This window comes from Aethalodelphis obliquidens, unplaced genomic scaffold, assembly GCF_003676395.1.
Source record: "Aethalodelphis obliquidens isolate GAN/ISIS:26980383/991018 unplaced genomic scaffold, ASM367639v1 scaffold7, whole genome shotgun sequence".
NCBI classification, from domain to species: Eukaryota; Metazoa; Chordata; class Mammalia; order Artiodactyla; family Delphinidae; genus Aethalodelphis; species Aethalodelphis obliquidens.
The window spans coordinates 28,015,949-28,037,275 of NW_020837951.1; the positions used below are offsets into that span (position 1 = coordinate 28,015,949).

The following is a 21,327-nucleotide window of genomic DNA, read 5'->3' on the forward strand; positions in this document are numbered from 1 at the left end:
AACACACATTGATTCAGCCTTGAAAACCATCTTTTTAGCCTTCTATCACGCTCCAGTTTTGTAAAAGCAGGGTTTAAATTATCCATTTCAGTTTTCATTAGTCCACATTTTGTGGATGAGGATGTAGATGATGTCCAATGGTCTGTAACTTGTTGGATTTCACTTTGACTTCCTTAATTAGATGACCAACATCCAAATTCCTCTTGCTGTAGGCCTCAAGTAGTGGTTGAGGTATTTGCATCATTTGCCAGGTATGCAAATCCAAGAACAAACAAGAAGAAAATGTGTGTCTCTCTTAGTCAAGACTCATTGTTATTTACCCAGAAGGAAGGGTAATAGGCCAATGTAATCCACTTGCAACTGAGACTAAAAGCAACCTTTTCTGCTGACAAGCATAAAAATTGTTAGGTACATATCCAGCTCCCGAGGGAATCAATGAGATGCATAGTTTTTGCACACATTACTGCACTACTTGAATGCCTCCATGCCCTCTTATCTCCTGTTCCCCAAAAGGCCGCTTCCAAAAAGAGAATAAAGGCTTCCATTTGTTATTTCTAGTCCTTTTATGAATTCGTAAGGAAAATTCATATCTATGTCTATGTGATAGACATAGATATGCCCTGCTTTGATTATCCCTCAAGTCCATAAAGTGTCCCATAACATACAACCCCATGTAGGAGAGCTTTATCTTCCAGTCGTGTAAGGCCTGTATTTTCAGACCATATTGCTAGTCCATTAGCTTCTGTCTGAAAATAGGTAAAAATTCATATTATGTCATTGTCACTATCTGGGTCCTCTGATGAATAAGGAAGACTGTTTTTAATTCTTCCTAATTAAATACTAACAGTGGCTTTGGAATATTATTTCATCACTTTTACCTCAGTTTACTCATTCATAGAAAGGGAATTCTTACTAAACAGTATTGTACAGAGTTTTCCAGCTCTAAACTTCTGTGATCTTATTAAAAAACCATAACATATTTCCATTTGAATTTAATGTACACATAGTATGGTTTGTGGTGTGAGTGTGTGTGAGTGGAGAGTTGTGTGTGTTTGTGTCTGTACACATGCATAAATACTGCTCTTTTTTTAAGTAAATTTTTATTGCTCGTAATCCAAATACTTTATTAAATTTTTTTCAGCTTTATTGAAATATGATCGACAAGTAAAAATGTATATATATATTTAGGTTGTGCAATATGATTTTTATGGTGTGTAACATGAAGTTAATATATGTATACACTGTGAAATGATTACCACAGTCAAGCAAATTTAAACATCCACCACCTCACATAGTTACTTTTTGTGTATATGTGGTGAGAACACTTAAGATCTACTCTCTTAGAAAAGTTCAAGTATACAATAGAGTATTCCTAGCTGTAATCAGCATTCTGTAAAAGACCCCCATAACTTATTCACTTAAGACCTGAAAGTTTGTACCCTTCGACCAACATCTCCCTATTTACCCCACTGCCCAAACTTTGGCAACCAACATTCTACTCCCTGATCTTAACAGTTCTATTTTTTTTTTTTAGATTCCTATCAGTTCTATTTTTTTTTTTTTTAAGATTCCACATGTAGGTGAAATCATACAGTGTTTGTCTTTCTGTGACTGATTTATTTCACTTAGAGTAATGTCTCCAGATTCATCCATGCTATCATAAATGGCATGATTTCTTTCTTTTATATGGATGCATAATATTCCATTGTGTATGTGTTTTTATATATACATATGTATATATATGTACATATATATCATATTTCTTCATCCATTCATCAATCAATAGACACTTAGATTGTTTTCCATATCTTTCCAATGGTGAATAATGCTGTAATGAATATGGAAGTGCAGATATCTCTTCAAAATACTGATTTTATTTCCTTTGGGTAAATACCCAGAAGTGGGATTGCCAAATCATGAGGTAGTCCTAATTTTAATTTTTTGAGGAACATACGTATCATGTACCTTAACGGCTGTACCAATTTATATTCCTACTAGCAGTGTACAAGGATTCCCTTTTCTCCACATCCTCTCCAACACTTGTTATCACTTGTCTTTTTGGTAATAGCATTATAACAGATATGAGGAGCTATTGTGGTTTTGATTTGTATTTCCCTGATAATTAATCATGTTGAGCACCTTTTCATGTATTTGTTGGCCACTTGCATATCTTCCTTGGAATAATGTCTATTCAGTTTCTTTTCCCATTTTTTAAATTAATTTTTTTTGCTATTCAGTGTATGCATTTCTTATATATTTTAGATATTAACCCCTTACCAGATATATGGCTTGAAAGTATTTTCTCCCTTTCCATAGGTTGCCTTTTCATTTTATTGATAGTTTTCTTTGCTTTGAAGAGATTTTTAGTTTGATTTAGTCCCATTTATTTATTTTTTGCTTTTGTTGCTTGTGCTTTTGGTTCACATACAAAAACTCATTGCAAAGACCATTGTCAAGAAGAATTTTTCCTAAGTTTTCCTTTAGGAGTTTTATGGTTTCAGATCTTAAATATAAGTCTCTAATCCATTTCAAGTTATTTTTTATGTATGGAGTAAGATAATGGCTCAGTTTTATTATTTGCATGTGGATATTCAGTTTTCCCAACACCATTTATTGAAGAGACTATCCTTTCCTCAAGCAGTATTCTTGTTGTCCTTGTCAAATATTAGTTGACTGTATATAGTTGGGTTTATTTCTGGACTTATTCCGTTTTGTTGTCTGTGTGTCTGTTTTTATGCCAGTACAATACTGTTTTGATTACTAAAGCTTTGTTATATAGTTTGAAATCAGGAAATGTGATGCCTCCAGCTTTGTTCTTCCTTCTCAAGATTGCTTTGGCTACTCAGGGTCCTTTGAGGTTTCTATGAATTTTGGATTGATTTTTCTGTTCCTGTGAGAAAACCATTGGAACTTTTATAGAGGTTACATTGAATCTGTAGATTGCTGTGGGTAGTATGGACATTTTTAACAATATTAATTATTCCAATCCATGAATATGGGATATTTTCCCATTTTTCCAATTCCTTTCATCAGTGTCTCATAGTTTCCAGGGTACAGATCTTTCACCTCCTTGGTTAAATTTATTCCAAAGTATTTTATTGTTTTTGATGCTATTATAAATGAGACTATACTCTTAATTTCTGTTTCTGATAGTTCCTTGTAAGTGTACAGATATTCAATTGATTTTTCCTGAAACATGGCTGAATTAATATATTAATTATAACAGTTTTTGGTGGAGCCTTTAGGGTTTTCAATATATAAGAACATGTTATCTGCAAACAGGGATAATTTAACTTCTTCCTCTCCCCTGGAGAAGAAGCATTTTATTTCTTTTTCTTGCCTAATTGGTCTGGCTAGGACTTCTGGTACTATGTTGAATACAAGTGACAAGAGTGGGCACCCTTGTCTTATTCCTGATCTTAGAGGAAAAGCTTTTAGTTTTTCATTGTTGAGTATAATGTTAGCTATGGGTTTATCATATATCCCTTTATTACATTGAGTTTCCTTCTTTTTATACCTCATTAATTGAGAAATTTTTTAATCATGAAAGGGTACTGAATTTTTCAAATGCTTTTGATGTATCTGTTAAGTTGACAGAGGAGTTTTTATCCTTCATTCTGTTAATGTGGAGTTTCACATTTATTGATTTGTGTGTGTTGAACCATCCTTGCATCCCAGGGATAAATCCCACTTGATCATGGTGTATGAGCCTTCCAATGTGCTGTTGAATTCAGTTTGCTAATATTTTGTTGAGGACTTTTGCATCTATATTCATCAGGGGTATTGGTCTGTAGTTTTCTTTTTTCTTTTTTTTGTGGTACGCGGGCCTCTCACTGTTGTGGCTTCTCCTGTTGCGGAGCACAGGCTCTGGACGTGCAGGCTCATTGGCCATGGCTCACGGGCCTAGCCGCTCCACTGCATGTGGGATCTTCCCCAGACCGGGGCACAAACCCATGTCCCCTGCATCGGCAGGCGGACTCTCAACCACTGTGCCACCAGGGAAGCCCCTGTAGTTTTCTTATAGTGTCGTTATCTGGCTTTGGTATCAGGATCATGCTATCCTTTTAAAATGAGCTTGGAAATGTTTCCTCTTCTTCAATTTTTCGGAAGAGTTTGAGAGGGACTGGCATTAATTCTTTTTTAAAATTTTGGTAGAATTCACTACTGAAGCCATCTGGTCTAGAGTCTTCTATGTTGGGAGGTTTTTTTTTTTTTTTTTTTTTGCAGTACATGGGCCTCCCACTGCTGTGGCCCCTCCCGCCACGGAGCACAGGCTCCAGACGTGCAGGCTCAGCGGCCATGGCCCATGGGCCCAGCTTCTCCGCGGCACGCGGGATCCTCCCGGACCGGGGCACGAACCCGCGCCCCCTGCATCAGCAGGCGGACTGTTGGGAGGTTTTTGATTATTGTTTTACTCTCCTTACTCATTGTTGGTCTGTTCAGATTAATTTACCACAATCAAATACAGAAATTTTACACTTTACCCTCCCTTCCCCCACTTTATGTAATTGATGTCAGGTTTTACTTGTTTCTATTAGCAAATTTCTGTGGTATTACTTATTCTTACTAGTTCTGTCTTTTAATTTATATACTAGTATTAAAAGTGATTTACATGCCACCATTACAGTATACAATAGTCTTTGCTAGTATTTATATTTAACTTAGCTCTGAGAGTTATATTTCATATACTTTTATGTCTCTGTGTGGTTGTAATTGCCTCCAGGACCTTTGTCAATATTTCTGGTGCTAGGTCAAGGGTTAGCTTCATTGTTTGAAGACAGCTGGCCTATTATAAGGTGCATGGATGCATGTAGTTCTCTGTAGGTCCTTGGGGGTCTCCCATTAGATCACTGGGCTAGTCCCTGGATGGGGGACTGCTTCCAGACCATAGCTGTGAGAAGTGGAAGCCAGTTTATAAGTGCCCTTTCAACGTCTGCAGTTGGATCAATGTCAAGTGCCTACCTCCAGAGACACAGACATATGTGTCCCTTGGCAGGTACCTGGGTGAGCAGGAATACTCTCTGATTATGACTGTGAAGGGTTGGAGCTGGGTTACAGGACTGCTTCAAGACCTGTAGTCAGACTGAGGTTGGCAGGTACCTCCAAGAGCTCAGATGAGCATGTCTTCAGGTAGGTTCCTGGGTGGGCAGGGAGTTCCCAGCCTGAAGCTGCAAGAGACTGGAACAGAATTACAGGGCTGGTTAAGGATCTGCAGTCAGACGGAAGTTGGAGGGCTTGCAGTGGGGTACAAATGGGCATGCCTCCTACCTGGTCCCTGGATGTCCAGGACTATTGGCCAAGAGCATCTAGAGTCAGGTCATGGGTCACCTAAGGGTCCACAGCCGGGATTAAGGTGGGCGAGCCCTGTTACCTGGGGCTTGGAGTGGTGTGATTCCTTCTGGGTCCCTTGGCAGATGGTGCTGGTGGCTAGTTCAAGACCAATAAGGCTATAGCCAAGTCCAAAAGGGCACAGGGCTGTTTCTGGGTCAGTAGCTGGCACCACAGTCCGCCAGCAGCAAGTCTCCTACTTGAGCATGGGCCTGCCTTCTAAAAACAATCCTCCAGAATCCAAATATTTTACAGTGAAATGTAACATCTGTTGGAAAGTTAAAGTCAGAATCTAAGTGTTAATATCTATAATGTAGCTTAATAGACTTTCTGAAACACTTTAGTACAACAATGTGCTATCTGTGTATCTGAATTTGTGCCCCAAACTATCCACTCAGGACTTTTAAAACTTCTTTCTGGCCTCGCACATATGAATTCACTTTTATCCTATAAATTTATTTATTTTATTTCTTATCTGTCTGTCTTTTCCTTTCAAAAAATGTTGGTATTAATATCCTGTATGAAATTAGCTTATCTAAAAGAATGAAGATAAGTAAAAAAAATTAAATGACAATGCAATTAATTCACAGAAAATGTCTATTTTATTTCTTTCATAATATCTAGATCATTTTTAAGTCTAGCATTTCATTTTGGTAATTATCATTTCAATTAAGAACTTACTTTGAATTAACTTCACTTTGTAAATATATTTTAAACTAAAAAGGTCTCACATTTCATAAAGTTAGTTTGGTGAACATTTGCCCCTGTTTCCAAAAGTTGCATGGGTGGGAGAATGTTATTTCATTTTTGAGCTTTAGTTCAGTCACATTATATTCCCAACACCACTCTTAATTGTGTATGTGGGACACTGCCCCTGATGCATAAAAAGTTTTTCCATTCCACAGAGCTCTCATTCCAACTTTAAATTGCTTTGGGAACGGGGGAACAATTACAACTGTTGCATAACAAATATTTACTCTGTCACATCTACGGAATCTGACATTGTTGAACCTGACCTTAATTCAGAATGCTGGCATAAATACTAAGAAGAAATTAACAGGTTCTTCTAGGAGGTGGAAATAATTTATCAGTATAATGTAAGCCTTGAATATCATGACACTATACCTTTTCATTCTATAATTAAAACTATTATTAAATACGGATTTAAAATATGAACAGCATGAGGCAGTGCAGTTACTAATTTTTTATTAGCAAATACAGCTGTGATATGTTATTCAGCATACTTCGGGAGTTTATTAGAAATGCAGAGTCACAGGGCCTGCACCAGACTTAGTAAAAGAAAATCTACATCTTAACAAGATACCCAGGAAGTTTATATACATATGAAGAATTTGAAAGACTGAAATAATTGATTCTTCATAAATGCACCAAGGCAAAAAATTCTGGGTAGTTCTTGGTGGGAAAACATGGTATAATAACTTTTGGTGTTGTAGCCCAAAGAGCTCTAGACTTCATTGGCAAAGATCTGAGCTTCAAGCTCCACTGTTTACTTATAGGCTGGATTACTTTGGCCATACTCTGTCTTTCACATTTGAAAAAAAAAATAGAGATAATGAGAAGATTCATTTTTTTTGTAAAGTATAAAGTGCTACACACACATACACAGATATATATTTAAGCATTATTACTGTTTTCTCAGGTTCACTTAAATAAATAAATTACGAAGAATAATTTTGAAGCCACAGAATAAAACAAAAGAAGAGAGACTATTTTTCTTCAAAGATCTCCACTGTATACTTGCAGAGTTAGTTTACACACTGGTCTTGTAATGGGAAAGACTACGAGATCAACAACTAACTAGACCTTTGAACAAATGTTAAATTGCTGTGTATGTGGTTCAGTTTACTATGATAAAATGTCTGCCCTATAAAAATACGCAATTTAACACACTGGATGGAGATCCAGGGTGTCAGGCAGACAAACAAAAATGCATAAAATCGAACTTGCTTTAAAATTTTCAAAATTTCTGTTAAACACTGAATCAAAATTCCAGTCCTAGTTGAGTTGTCTTTTGCCTTCCCCACTACTCTGTCACTGAGCCTGACTAAATGAAGTCAGGTTTGTCATCTGAAATATTCTAAGGCTTTTAAAAACTCAACTTAGGGTGTCTTCAACAGTGGGGAAGGTTGCTTCTGAATTTGCGTCTGATCCTAGGTAGATCTTCAAACATTAGACACAGGGCATTGAAATCTCAATTTCCCAGTATCATTGTATTCTAGGCGCAGACATTCTTGAAGATAACTGAAAGAGCTTCAAAGAAAACATTCTTTCTACTTCACTCTAGAATAATGCCTATCCAAGAAATTTGTTACATTTGTTGTTATTTGGCAGTGAAAATGTTTTATGTTGGTGTTCCTTTGACATCCTGAAAGCTGGGACATGGATAGAGTAAATAAGACATTTGTGAAAGAATTCATTCTTCTGGGACTCTCTGGTTACCCCGAACTTGAAATTATTTTCTTTGCTCTAATTCTAGTTATGTACCTACTGATTATAATTGGCAATTGTGTTCTGATCATAGCAAGCATCTTTGATTCCCGTCTTCACACTCTCATGTACTTCTTCCTGCACAACCTCTCTTTTCTGGATATCTGCTATACATCCTCCTCTGTTCCCTCAACTTTGGTGAGCTTAATCTCAAAGAAAAGGAATATTTCCTTCTCTGGATGTGCAGTGCAAATGTTCTTAGGATTTGCAATGGGGTCAGAAGAGTGTTTCTTCCTTGGCATGAAGGCTTTTGACCACTATGTGGCCATCTGTAACCCTCTGAGATACCCCGTCATCATGAGCAAGGTGGTGTATGTACTGATGGCTTCTGTGTCATGGTTGTCTGGCAGAATCAACTCAATTGTGCAAACATCTCTTGCCATGAGATTGCCTTTCTGTGGTAATAATATTATCAGTCATTTCTTATGTGAGATACTGGCTGTTCTCAAGCTAGCTTATGCTGATATATCCCTCAATATTGTTACCCAGCAGTGTCAAATATGGCTTTCCTGGTTCTTCCCCTGCTGGCCATTTATTTTCTCCTATATGTTCGTCCTATACACCATCTCGAGAATGAACTCAGCCACAGGAAGATGCAAGGCCTTTTCCACCTGTTCAGTGCATTTGACGGTGGTAATTATGTTTTATGGTACCATCTTCTTTATGTATGCCAAACCGAAGTCTGAAGACTTCCTTGGACAAGACAATTTGCAAGTTAAAGAAGGATTTGTTTCCATGTTTTATGGGGTAGTGACCCCAATGCTAAATCCTATAATCTATAGCTTGAGAGACAAGGATGTAAAAGCTGCTGTAAATATTTGCTGAGTCAGAAATCTGTGAACCAATAAGACCAAAGGGAAATGTGGGTGTTTAGTATATAAAGACTAGACGTGGCATCATTGGGCAATCATTGACAACCTTCTTTGGGGAAAGCAAAGTTATATAGAGAGATTTTTATTCTTTGTTTCCACTATCTCAGCTTAGCTACAATCCCTGAGAACAGTAGTCTGTTACAGACTCAGATTCCAATAGATTCTGATCCATATTTCACAAAGGCAGTCACTTTAGAATCTTATCCCTGGTGATATCTGAAATGAGTGTTTTTGGTGTACTGTCTGGCAACACAGTGGAAAATATCACACATACCCTTCACAAATAGTGAGGCAGGAGTATAAATTCTGTTCCATCACAAACCGCTTAATATTGGGAAAATTATTCACTTTTTCTAAAATGTAGTTCTCTTATTTGAAAAAAGAGAGTAATTAAACACTGCTCTCAGTGTTATTGTAAAGATTAAGTTGTACAAAACACCTGGCATAGTGCCAATTCATATTAATTCCCTTTGTAGAGGATGTTGTTTGACTTTTTCTGTTGACCCAGAATTTAAGTATTGAAGTGGAGACTCCAAACTAAAGATAAATGACACCAAGTAGCACTTTTTATTTTTTAAGCTACCAATTGTTAGAGTCAGGCATCTCTCCCTTGTCTTCCTACTGGTATCAACCACCACTCTTCCTTGCCTCCTCTCCCCACATACCTATATAAAGTAAACATCAAGAAGGGGGAAGGTAGAATCAAAGGAGATTTATACATCATGGGAAGTGCTCAATGAATAGTGGGAAGTGTTTCACTACTGTTCCTATGAAAGAGTAGGAAGACTGTTCTTATCCAAGACAAGTAAGGTAGTGCTGCAAAACCTGTTGAGGTTTTGGGTGTCTACAAAGAAGAACTGACATCTGGCTTGATGAATAGTGGCTTGCTGAGCTTTTTCTCTCTAGGCTGTAGACTAGCAGAAGAGCTGCTCTAGAAGAGGGCTGGAGGATGGGTGTCTTAGGGCTGAAAATAACCAGAAAGTTTTTAGTTTGCCTGAAATATTTCTTTTGACTCTGAAAATCTGAAATTTGTGACTGGGGAGAGAAATTCATTTCATCATATACTCCAGTGAGTTGAAACTCCTCAGTAAACCTATTATAGGCTTTTTGGATGGTTGGTTTGTTTTTTTTTTCACTTTGTGTAGATTATTTTTCCATGGCTGAGCACAGCATATCATGGGTCCATATCACCAGCCATTGTGACAGCTGATTTCAGCCTTATGGTACTACCTAAACTTTCTCTTCCCTATTGGTTTTGGAGACATAGAATGACCCCAGACCTCCTACCTGAGAACTGTACTCCCTGCCAATCAACATCCTTGGGTAAATCCATGTTTTTGATCTATGTGATCTGGTCACTAAAATCCTGCTGCCTGTCTTCTGTCTCACCTGGGTTGGAGTGTTGTCACTGCAGCAAACCTCTAACTGTGGGTCCTCTCCTCTGGCTTGTATCACAGTGGGTGCTGCTTTTGGTTCTATGTAGACAGGCATGTACCAAACCCTTTAGGTGAAGCTTTTTAACTTCTCCCTACTCCACTGGGATGAGCCCTACATTTCAGTCTGATCCAAGTTTGATTCTTTTCAAACTTTGACCTATGCTACCAAGGTTTTTTTCTACTTCTAGAACCATGGTCCCAGCCAATTCATTAACACCTTAATTTTTTCCCCCCACAAAGCAAAGGGTGCTAGCATCTCATATGCATGTTTATATCAAACTGAATGCTTTATTTACAAAAATTGATTAAAATTATTCTTTCTGTTGCTATATAAAAAGTTGGCACTATGTTGCTTCAGTTTTGACAAGTTCTGCTCATGTTGATGAATGCCCAGAAAATTAAGTTTTAAAACTAATCTGACCTCCCAAGAAATTGAGAAATCTCAAAAAGATTGTTACATGTATTATTTTGTGATAAATAATAGATATTTTAGAAATTCAAAAAACTATGGAAGGCTATAAAGAAGAAAATATTGTTACCACGGTTGCTACCTCCTACAGGTGACCACCATTAACATTTTTATTATTTATCTTATTAATTTGGAGTTTAAAATTAATCATTTTAATGTTGACTTATTTTGGTGCACTGTGGTACATTTGAAGTTGCTATTTTGAAAGTTTTTTTAATGTGTGTAGAACTCATTAGGTTTCACAGAATAAATTTACTACATAGAAAATGAATTTACTATAGCAGGTGATATGATTTTTAAATTTCTCTTATTAAATTATATGTCCCTCCACCCAAATCATATTACCTGCTGTCACTGTCACTGTACATGTTTCCTCAAACTTTTGCAGCTCTGGTTTGTGTGTGCATGTGTGTGTATATACATATATAAACTTTTAATTTTGGAAAATTTCAAATAACCATAAAAAGAAAGCTATATGATGAAACCTCATATACCAATCACTCAGTTTTAAGAATTGCTAGCTCATCGTTTCACCAATATCTATACCTACTCACTCCCTTTTTCCATATTTTTAAGCAAGTATTGGATATATATGTGAGTGTGTAAATAATTTTTATTTTGAAATAAGTTCAGACTTATAGAAAAGTTGCAAGAATCATAGAAAGAATTTTCTTTAAGCCTTAACCCAGAATCTTCAGATATTATATCTTACCACATTTGCCTTATCATTTCTTTATATATATATGTAAGTATATTAATATATATGTAGAGAGAGAGCTGTTTGACAGTAAGGTACAGATATTATATCTCTTTACCCCTAAATATTTCACTCTGTCTTTCTTAAAAGCATTCAAAGACTTTTTTTTTTTTTTACCATAAACAGAATATAATTATTGACATGAAGAAACAATACTATTTAATTTAGCAGTCAGCAAAAAATGACCCTGGGCCTTGGCTTGCTACCTATATTTGTGTGGTCCATGAGCTAGGAATGATGTCTACATTTTTAAACTGTTGAAAAAATTAAAAGAAAAATAATACTTCATGGTACCTGAAAATTATTGGAATATCAAACTTGAGTGTCCATAAAATTTTTAAAGACCTTTTATTTGGTGATAATTATAGACTCATAGAAAATTACAAAAATAGTATATAGAGTATCATGTACCCTTCACTCCACTTCCCCCAATTTTGATACCTTATATTATAGAAGTACAATATCAAAACCACAAAATTGACATTGGTTCAATGCTATTAACTATACTACAAAACATATCCAGTTTTCACCATTTTCCATGTATTCATATGTGTGTGTGTGTGTGTGTGTGTGTGTATGTGTGTAGTTCTCTGCATTTTTATCCTATGTACAGATTCTTGTAACCACCACCATAATCGAAATATATACCTGTTCCATAACTACCAGGAAACTCCCCTTTTGCTACCCTGTGATGGTTAATTTTATGTGTTAGCTTTGCTAGGCTATGGTACCCCATTGTACATCAAACATCAGTCTAGATGTTGCTGTGAAGGTAGTTTTTAGATGTGATTGACATATAAATCAGTAGACTTTGAGTAGAACAGATCACCCTCTGTAATGTGGGTGGACCTCATAGAGTCAGTTGACAGCCTTAAGAGAAGACTGAAGTCCTCAGAAATGGAAGGAATTCTGCCTCCACACTGTCTTCAGCCTTAAGACTGCAAGGTTGACTCTTGCCAGAATTTCCAGCCTGCCAGCCTTCCCTGTAGATTTTAGAATTGCCAGCCCTGACAATCACATGAGCCAATTCCTTAAAATCCACCTCTCCCTATCCCTACCGCCCCCTCTTACTTTCACTGACTCTTTATCTATCTGTCTGTCTGTCTATCTATCTATCTATCTATCTATCTATCTATCTATATACATCCTTTTGGTTTTGTTTCTCTGCAGAACCCTGATGAATATATACCCCTTTATATCTGCACCCTTACTTGAGCCTGTTCCCTGGTAAATGCTAAGCTTCTCTTCTCCTTCTCAGTAGTCATAAATAAAGTTTGAATTGAACATAGCATGCTCATTTATTTACATAGTGTCTATCACTGCTTTCATGCTACAATGGCAGAGTTGAGGAGTTGTGACCGGAACAATATGGCCTCCAAAGCCTAACGTGTTTACTATATATTGCTATATAAAATCATGAATTCATACTGATACCTCAAATTCAATGCAACACTAGTAGTTGTACTCTGTCTTCCCTTTTTTATATCTGTATCTTCTACCTCTAGCAGTGAGGTACTTGCAGGGAAAAAGAATGCTGAGGAAATAAAAATCACCAGTGAATATAAGCCAAGAAATTACCAGAGATCACATAGGCCTGGGGACCATTTTATTTCTTTCCAGTCAGAGTGGAGACCATGTCTTTGGGATATGGCATGTTCAATGGAGTGCCACAGGGGTAACATCTTGTGGGGCTAAAGTATCCTTATAATAAGGGCTATTTTAGATTTGTCTTTAAAACTGTTTTTAAAAGTCTAGAAAAGATGAAGCTAATCTACAAGTAACTTAACTGGCTATCAGAACAAAGTAAAACATTCTAACATCCTTTAAAGGAATATGACAAAACCCAGCATTCAACAAAGTCAATTTCACAATATCTGGCATCCAATAAAAAATTCAAGTTATGCAAAGAAGCTAGCTAACATAACCTAGAAAAAATTCAATCAATAGAAAGAGACCAAGAAATGGTAGAGATAATGGAATTAGAGGACAAGGAATTTAAGTGGGCTATCATAAATATAATAAATGTGCTAGATTTAAAGGAAAACAGGAATATAATGTGGAGGAAAATGAAAAAAAAAAAAAAGACCAAGCACCATTTCAAGAGGTAAAACAAATAGTGCCTTAAATTTTTACTGGGTGGGGTTAATAGAGTAGAAGCTGCAGAAGAAATGATCAGTGAGCCTGAAGACATAGCCATAGAAAATATCCTAAATGAACCACAAAAACTGAAAGGACTTAATACAAGGTGAACAGAGACTCAGTAACCTGTGGAAAATATCAGACAATCTAACATACATGTATTTTTAAGTCTCAGAGGGAGAAGAAAGAAAGAGGAGAACAGAAAAACTATTTGAAGAGATAATGACTGAACATTTCCCAAACTTTATGGAAACTATAAATCCAAAGACCCAAGAACCTCAGGATGACAAAGCAGGAATATGTGAAGAAAATCTTAACAAAAAACGTCATCACATTGCTGAAAACCAGTGTTACTCAAAAAAATGTAAAGCAGCCGGGGGGAAAAACACACAATAAGTATAGGGGAATAAAGATAAAAAAATAATGCAGACGTCCTGTCATAATTTATGCAAATCAGAAATCAACAGAATGATATCTTTAGAGTGGTAAAAGAAAAAAAGTCTGTAAACCAGAATTTAATATTCGGTAAAAACATCTTTCAAAATTAAGCCGAAATACTTTTTCAGAAAAGATGTAAGCATGTTATATCTTTTTCCATCTTTATAGTTTTAATCTATCTGCATCTCTATGTAAAAGTGGGTTTTGGGGGACAGTTTTTTACCCCAGTATGACAATCGCTGTCATTTAATTGCTATGTTTAGAATATTTAAATTAAGTGTACTTATTATTTATTATGATTTAGTTATACCTGGAATTAGTCTACCACATTTCTATCTCATTTTCTTTGTTTCCTTTTTGCTCTTTTTCCTACATTGTTTTGGATTATTTTTATATTTTTGTAGGATTCCATTTTATTTTTATTGTTACCTTATTACCTATGCCTCTCAATTTATAGTTTTTGTTGGTTGCTCTAGAGGCTGAAGTTTACATTTTAAATTTATGACACTCTGTGGTCTAATAATTTTTTTTTTACCGTTTCATGTATAATGTTTGAAGGTTAAAATGGTATACTGTCATTTCCCCTCTCATTTTTGGTGCTATTTTTGTCATATTTTTACTTCTCTCTATATATTTAGACCCCACAATTCTTAGTTATTGCTTTTGTTATGAATGTGTCAAATTAACACTTGTTAAGTGGAACACAGAGTGCCAGATGGTGAGCCATGGTTCAACAAAAGACCACAAGAGAAATGGAAACAGAGACTTTTACTACTTAACAGGTCCTGGAGGTCTTGCTCAGTATGCCTTGAGGAGCCACATACGGAGGTCAAGGCAGAGTGCAGAGAAAGATATAGGACCCAGGTCCATGTGTTTATTAGGGTCCATGGGTGAAGTCTTTTGGGGTTCCCAGGCTAAGGCTGGATTGGTCAATTCAAACAAAGAGCTGGGTTTTGGTAAGGCCCAGGAAGGTCTTACCTAAGGGTCATTCAAAGGGAAAGCGCTGGGAGAGAGGGGAGACTATTAATCACAAGGGCTGTTAGGGAAGTTATAACAGGAACTTACATTTGTTTGTGATGCTGCATGCTGTTATCTAGGGCATGCACTTGAATGAAAGGGGGACTAGTGTCAGTTTAATGTCCCTGCAGGCTACTTGGCCAAGCAAAATGGAAACCAAGGCAGCAAACAATGGAGTAGCTGAGCTAAACTCAACACTTCTGCTTTAAATAGTCAATTATTTTTATTTATTTTTTTAACATCTTTATTGGACCATAATTGCTTTACAATTTGTGTTAGTTTCTGCTGTATAACAAAGTGAATCAGATATATATATATATATATATATATATATATATATATATATAAATAAATATATATAAATATATATAAATAATATATATATATACATATATATATACACACACACATATATACATATATATATCCCCCTATCTCCTCCCTCTTGCATCTCTCTCCCACCCTCCCTCTAGGTGGTCAGAAAAGATGTAAGCATGTTATATCTTTTTCCTCTAGGTGGTCACAAAGCATTGAGCTGATCTCCCTGTGTGATGCAGCTGATTCCCACTAGCTAGCTATTTTACATTTGGTAGTGTATATATGTCAATGCTACTCTCTCACTTCTTCCCAGCTTACCCTTCCCCCTCCCTGTGTCCTCAAGTCCATTCTGTAGTCTGCATCTTTATTCCTGTCCTGCCCCTAGGTTCTTCAGAACCATTTTTTTCTTTTTAGATTCCATATATATTTTAAAGAAATATAAAACCATGAGAAAAAAAATTCTGTTTTGTTTACTCACATATTTACCATTTTCAACACTCTCCATTCTTTTGTGCTGATTTATGTTTCCATATGATGTCATTTTCTGTCCACTGGAAAAACTATTTTGTTAAGTGTAGTTCTACTTTTGGTAATTCCTTTCAGCTTTTGTCCAAAAAATTCCTTATTTTACTTTCATTTTTTAAAGAATATTTTTGCTATACATAGAAATTGGTTAAGAGATTTAGTTTTCTTTCAGCACATTAAGGACATTGTTGCATTTCTTGTGGGTTGCATTACTTCTACCATGATGTATGCCATCAATATTATCTTTAATCCTCTAGATATAATGTTTCCCTTATTTGGCTATTTTAAAGATTTTCTTTTTAGTACTGATTGTCACCAATTTAACTGGGATGTGATATATTTATTCGTATGTGTGTATTTGCCTGTGTGTGTTTTTTCTGTGTGTGGTGTTTATATTATTTGTAGTTTTGTGAACTTCTTGTATCTGTGGGTTTCTTTGAATTTGGAAAAAATTTGGCCATTATTTCTTTCCATTCTTTGAGTTCTCCTACTCTCTCTTCTCAGCTACTGAGATGCCAATTCTATGTATGTTGAATTGCTTGATATTTCCCATGTGTCACAGAAGCTCTGTTCATTATTTTTTTTCAGTTTTCTTTTCTGTTTATGCTTCATTTTGAATAATTCATTGCTATGTCTTCAAGTTCACTTATATTTTCATCTGCACTCTATAATATGCCATTCATCCTATATAGTAACACTTTTGTTTTACAAATTGCATATTCTAGTTCCAGAAGTTATTTTTTAAAAATAACTTTTATCTTCATTATGTTCTTCCTTTTCTCTAAATTGTGGGTAATTTGTAATAATTCATCTACTAAGTTCATCATTTCCCAAACTGTTTCTGTTGAATGAATGGCTTTTATTTTTTCCTGGTTATGGGCCAGATTGTCCTGACTTTTTGCATTTTTTTTTTTTGTTATTTGGGCTTGTATGCTAGTCATTTTGAACTTAATCTCATTGAGTGCTGGATTTTGGGGTCTCCTATTAAAGTGTGTTGCATGTATTCTGGCAGGCAGTTACTTGCAGATTACCTTGACACCTTTGAGACAATATACCTAGAGGGTATATCTATATTTGCGTTTACCCTAGATCAATGGATGTGATTTACTTTGGAGCTGTTAATAATTTTGCCTCTGAGGGGACATTAAGCAATGTCTGGATAAAGTTTTGGTGGTCACAACCTGCGGTGGGGGGAGCACTGCTACTGAAATTAATTGGGTTGAAACCAGGGATGTTGCAAAACACCCTACAATGCACAGGACATACCTCCATAGCAAAGAATTATTCAGCCCAAAGTGTCAATTGTCCTGCACTTGAGAATCCCTGTCCTAGAGTTAGTTTAGCCCTACTGCTAGCTAACAATTCACAGGTCTCTAAATGCTCTGGATGTTCAGTGAAGATATTTTACTCTTGTTGCTTGAGACTCAGATGTCTCTCAAACCTTTGTGAGCTTTGGGAATGGTTTGGTTTATAGCCCCCCATTGGTTCTTCTTTGCCTGAACTCATGTTATTTCACTGTTCTCCTCTTTTTTTAATTTTATTTTTTCTTGAATTATAGTTGATTTATAATGTGTTAGTTTCAGGTGTACAGCAAAATGATTCAGTTTTTTATATATATATGTATATGTGTATGTGTGTGTGTGTGTGTGTGTGTGTGTATATATATATATATATATATATATATATATTCTTTTTTAGATTCTTTTCCCTTATAGGTTATTACAAAATGTTGAGTATAGTTCCCTGTGCTATACAGTAGGTCCTTGTTGGTTATCTGTTTTATACGTAGTAGTATGTATATGTTAAACCCAAACTCCTAATTTATCCTTCCCCTCTTTCCCCTTTGGTAACCATAAGTTTGTTTTCTATGTCTGTGGGTCTATTTCTGCTTTGTATATAAGTTCATTTGCATAATTGTTTTTAGATTCCACATATAAGTGATATCATATGATATTTGTCTTTTGTCTGGCTTACTTCACTTAATATGATAATCTCTATGTCCATCCATGTTGCTGCAAATAGCATTATTTCATTCTTTTTCATGGCTGAGTAATATTCCATTATGTATATATATGTGTGTGTGTGTGTGTGTGTGTGTGTGTGTGTGTGTGTGTGTATACACACCACATCTTCTTTATCCATTCATCTGTCAATGGACATTTAGGTTGCTTCCATGTCCTGGCTATTATAAATAGTGCTGCAATGAACATTGGGGTGCATGTATTGTTTAGAATTATGGTTTTCTCCGGATATATGCCCAGGAATGGGATTACAGAATCATATGGTAGCTCTATTTTTAATTTTTTAAGGTGCTTCCATACTGCTCTCCATAGTGGCTATAACAATTTACAGTCCCACCAGCATCTTCAGGAATAATCTCCCAGATTGTCCTGAAATTGAACTTGAAGATATCTCCTTCTTGTACCAGTAGTTTTAAATATGTTAATTATTAAAAAGTATAAAAACACAAAATCTAATTATTTTAAGGAAAAATGTACAGAAAAAATAAAACTAAGGAAAGTGGAAGAAATTAAAGGCTTCTGTTTAAAATGGCATTTATTCAAGACATTTTGAGCAATTGATTAAGTTTTATTTTTCATGTCTTCTGATATAAGGGCTAAGAAGGGCAAAATAAGTACATACATCTCAATAATTACTTTAAATATAAATAAACTAAATGCTCCAATCAAATGACATAGAATGGCTGAATGTATAAGAATGTATACACCCATGTGTATGTGTGTGTGTGTGTGTGTGTGTATATATACACACACACACACACACACACACACACACACACACATATATGTACTGCCTACAAGAGACTCACTTCAGATCTAAAGACACACACAGATTGACAGTGAGGGGATGGAAAAATGTTATTCCATACAAATGGAAACAAAAAGAAAGCTGGGGTAGCAATACTCATGTCAGACAAATAGACTTTAAACAAAGACTGTAACAAGAGGTAAAGAAGTACGTTATATAATGATCAAGGGACCAATCCAACATGAAGTTATAAACAATTGTGAATATATGTGCACACAACATAGAAGCACCTAAATACATAAAGCAGATATTAACAAACATAAAGGAAGAAATTGACAGTAACACAATAATAGTAGGGAACATTAACACCCCACTTACATCAATGGAAAGACCATTCAGAGAGAAAATCAATAAGGAAACGCTGGCTTAATGACACATTAAAGCAGATAACCTTAATAGGTATATATAGAGCATTCCATACAAAAGCAGCAGAATACACATTCCTTTTAAGTGCACATAAAACATTCTCCAGGGTAGATCACATACTAGGCCAAAAACCAAGTTTCGATAAATTTTAAAAGATTGAAATTATATTAAGCATCTTTTCAACCACAACAATATGAACCTAGAAACTAACTACAAGGAATAAAACCTGCAAAAACACAAACAGGTGGAGTCTAAACAATATATTACTAAACAACCAATGAATCACTGAAGAAATCAAAGATAAGTTAAAAACAAAATACCTGGAGACAAATGAAAATGGAAACACAATGATCCAAAATAAATGGGACATGGCAAAAGCAGTTCTGAGAGAGACATTTATAGAGGTACAAGCCTTCCTCAAGAAACAAGAAAAATCTCAAATAAAAATCTTTTCTTTCATCTAAAGGAAACAGAAAATGAAGAACAAACAAAACTCAATATTTATTATTTCCACTGTAGTAGCAGAAATAATAAATATCAGAAAAGAAATAAATGAAATAGACTAAAAAAAAAAGGAAATATCAATGAAACTAAAAGCTACTTTTTTGAAAAGATAAATAAAATTGATAAACCCTTAGCCAGACTCATCAAGAAAAAAAGAGAGAGGGACCAGTACAATAAAATCAGAAATGAAAGAGAAGTTACAGCTGACACCACAGAAATACAGAGGATCATAAGAGATTCCTGTGAACAATTGTACATCAATAAAATGGACAGCCTAGAAGAAATGGATAAATTCCTAAATTTAATGTACAATCCTAAAAATGTACAATCTCCAAGACTGAATCAGGAATAAATAGAAAATATGAAGAGAACAATTACCAGTAATGAAATTGAATCAGTAATTAAAAATTCCCAACAAACAAAAGTTCAGGATCAGATGGCTTCACAGGAGAATTCTACCAAACATTTAAAGAAGAGTTAACACCTATCCTTCTCAAACTATTCCAAAAAATTGAAAAGGAAAGAATGCTTCCAAGCTCATTCTATGAGGCCAACTTCACCCGGATACCAAAACCAGACAAAGATATCACAAAAATAGAAAACTACAGGCCAGTATAACTGATTAACATAGATGCAGAAAATTTCAACAAAATATTAGAAAACTGAATTGAGCAGTGTATTAAAAGGATCATATAATATGATCAAGTGGGATTTATCCCAGGGATGCAAGGATGGTCCAGTATCCACAAATCAGTGAACGTGATACACTACATTAACAAGTTGAAGGAAAAAAATCACATGATCATCTCAATAGATGCAGAAAAAGCTTCTGATAAAATTCAACATTCATTTATGATAAAAACTCTTAACAAAGTGTGTATACAGAGAACAAACCTCAACATAATAAAGGCCATATATGACAAACCTACATCAACATCATACTCAACAGTGAAAAGCTGAAAGCATTTCGTCTAAGATCAGGAACAAGACAAGAATGTACACTCTCACAACTTTTATTCAACATTTGATAATAATAGCTCTAGCTATTATTCTATTCTATTTCCTATTATATATGTATTTTCTAGTCTTAGAGGCATGCCCATTTCTTCTCAAATTCCCCACTTCATCTGAATACCCACTAATACCATACTGAAGATACTATAAAACTTTTCTGTCAAGAGCCATAAAATTGTTCATTGCCTTTGATGAAGTAAACCCACTCCTGGGAATTGATTTTAAGATATAATAAAAGATAAGTGAAAAATCAAACATAGGAATGTGTTCATTTAAGCATTAGTTATAATAGGCACTGATTAGAAACAATCTTGAATAGAAGAATGATTAGGGTATATATTTTCAAATCCATATGAATAAATATGTAGCTAATATAATGATAAGTAGATACAGAATGGCAACTGTGTGGAAAGGGTGGACAGCAGTGTGCCCAGATCTATAATCAGACATAGAGGATGAAGAGGTCACACTATCATCTGTCACACCTGCATGGTGACAAATAAAAATCTGCAATACTGCATATTGCTGATACGATGTCCCAGGGGTCAACCTCTTCTCTTTTATTGTCTATACTCACTACCTTAGTGATCTTATTGATTTTAAATATCATCGATATGCTAATGGATCCCAAATTTGTATCTCTAGCCCAGATTTCTTCTCTAAACACATGACTTGTATATTCTTCCATGTAGTTGTCATATTTAATAGATAGTTTGAACCTAACATGTCTAAAATGAATGCCCGATATTCTCCCACAGATCTACTTCAATTACAGACTTTCTTGAATCAGTGAGTCATAGCTGTATC

General features: G+C 35.3%; 1 protein-coding gene and 1 pseudogene across 1 annotated transcript in view; both read left to right on the forward strand.

Annotated features, from left to right (window-relative positions):
- The window catches only part of LOC113619869 (olfactory receptor 13C3-like), a 344,039-nt gene that overhangs the window by 5,124 nt on the left and 317,588 nt on the right, over window positions 1-21,327 (forward strand).
- On the forward strand, window positions 7,563-8,684 carry LOC113619867 (olfactory receptor 13C4-like; annotated as a pseudogene).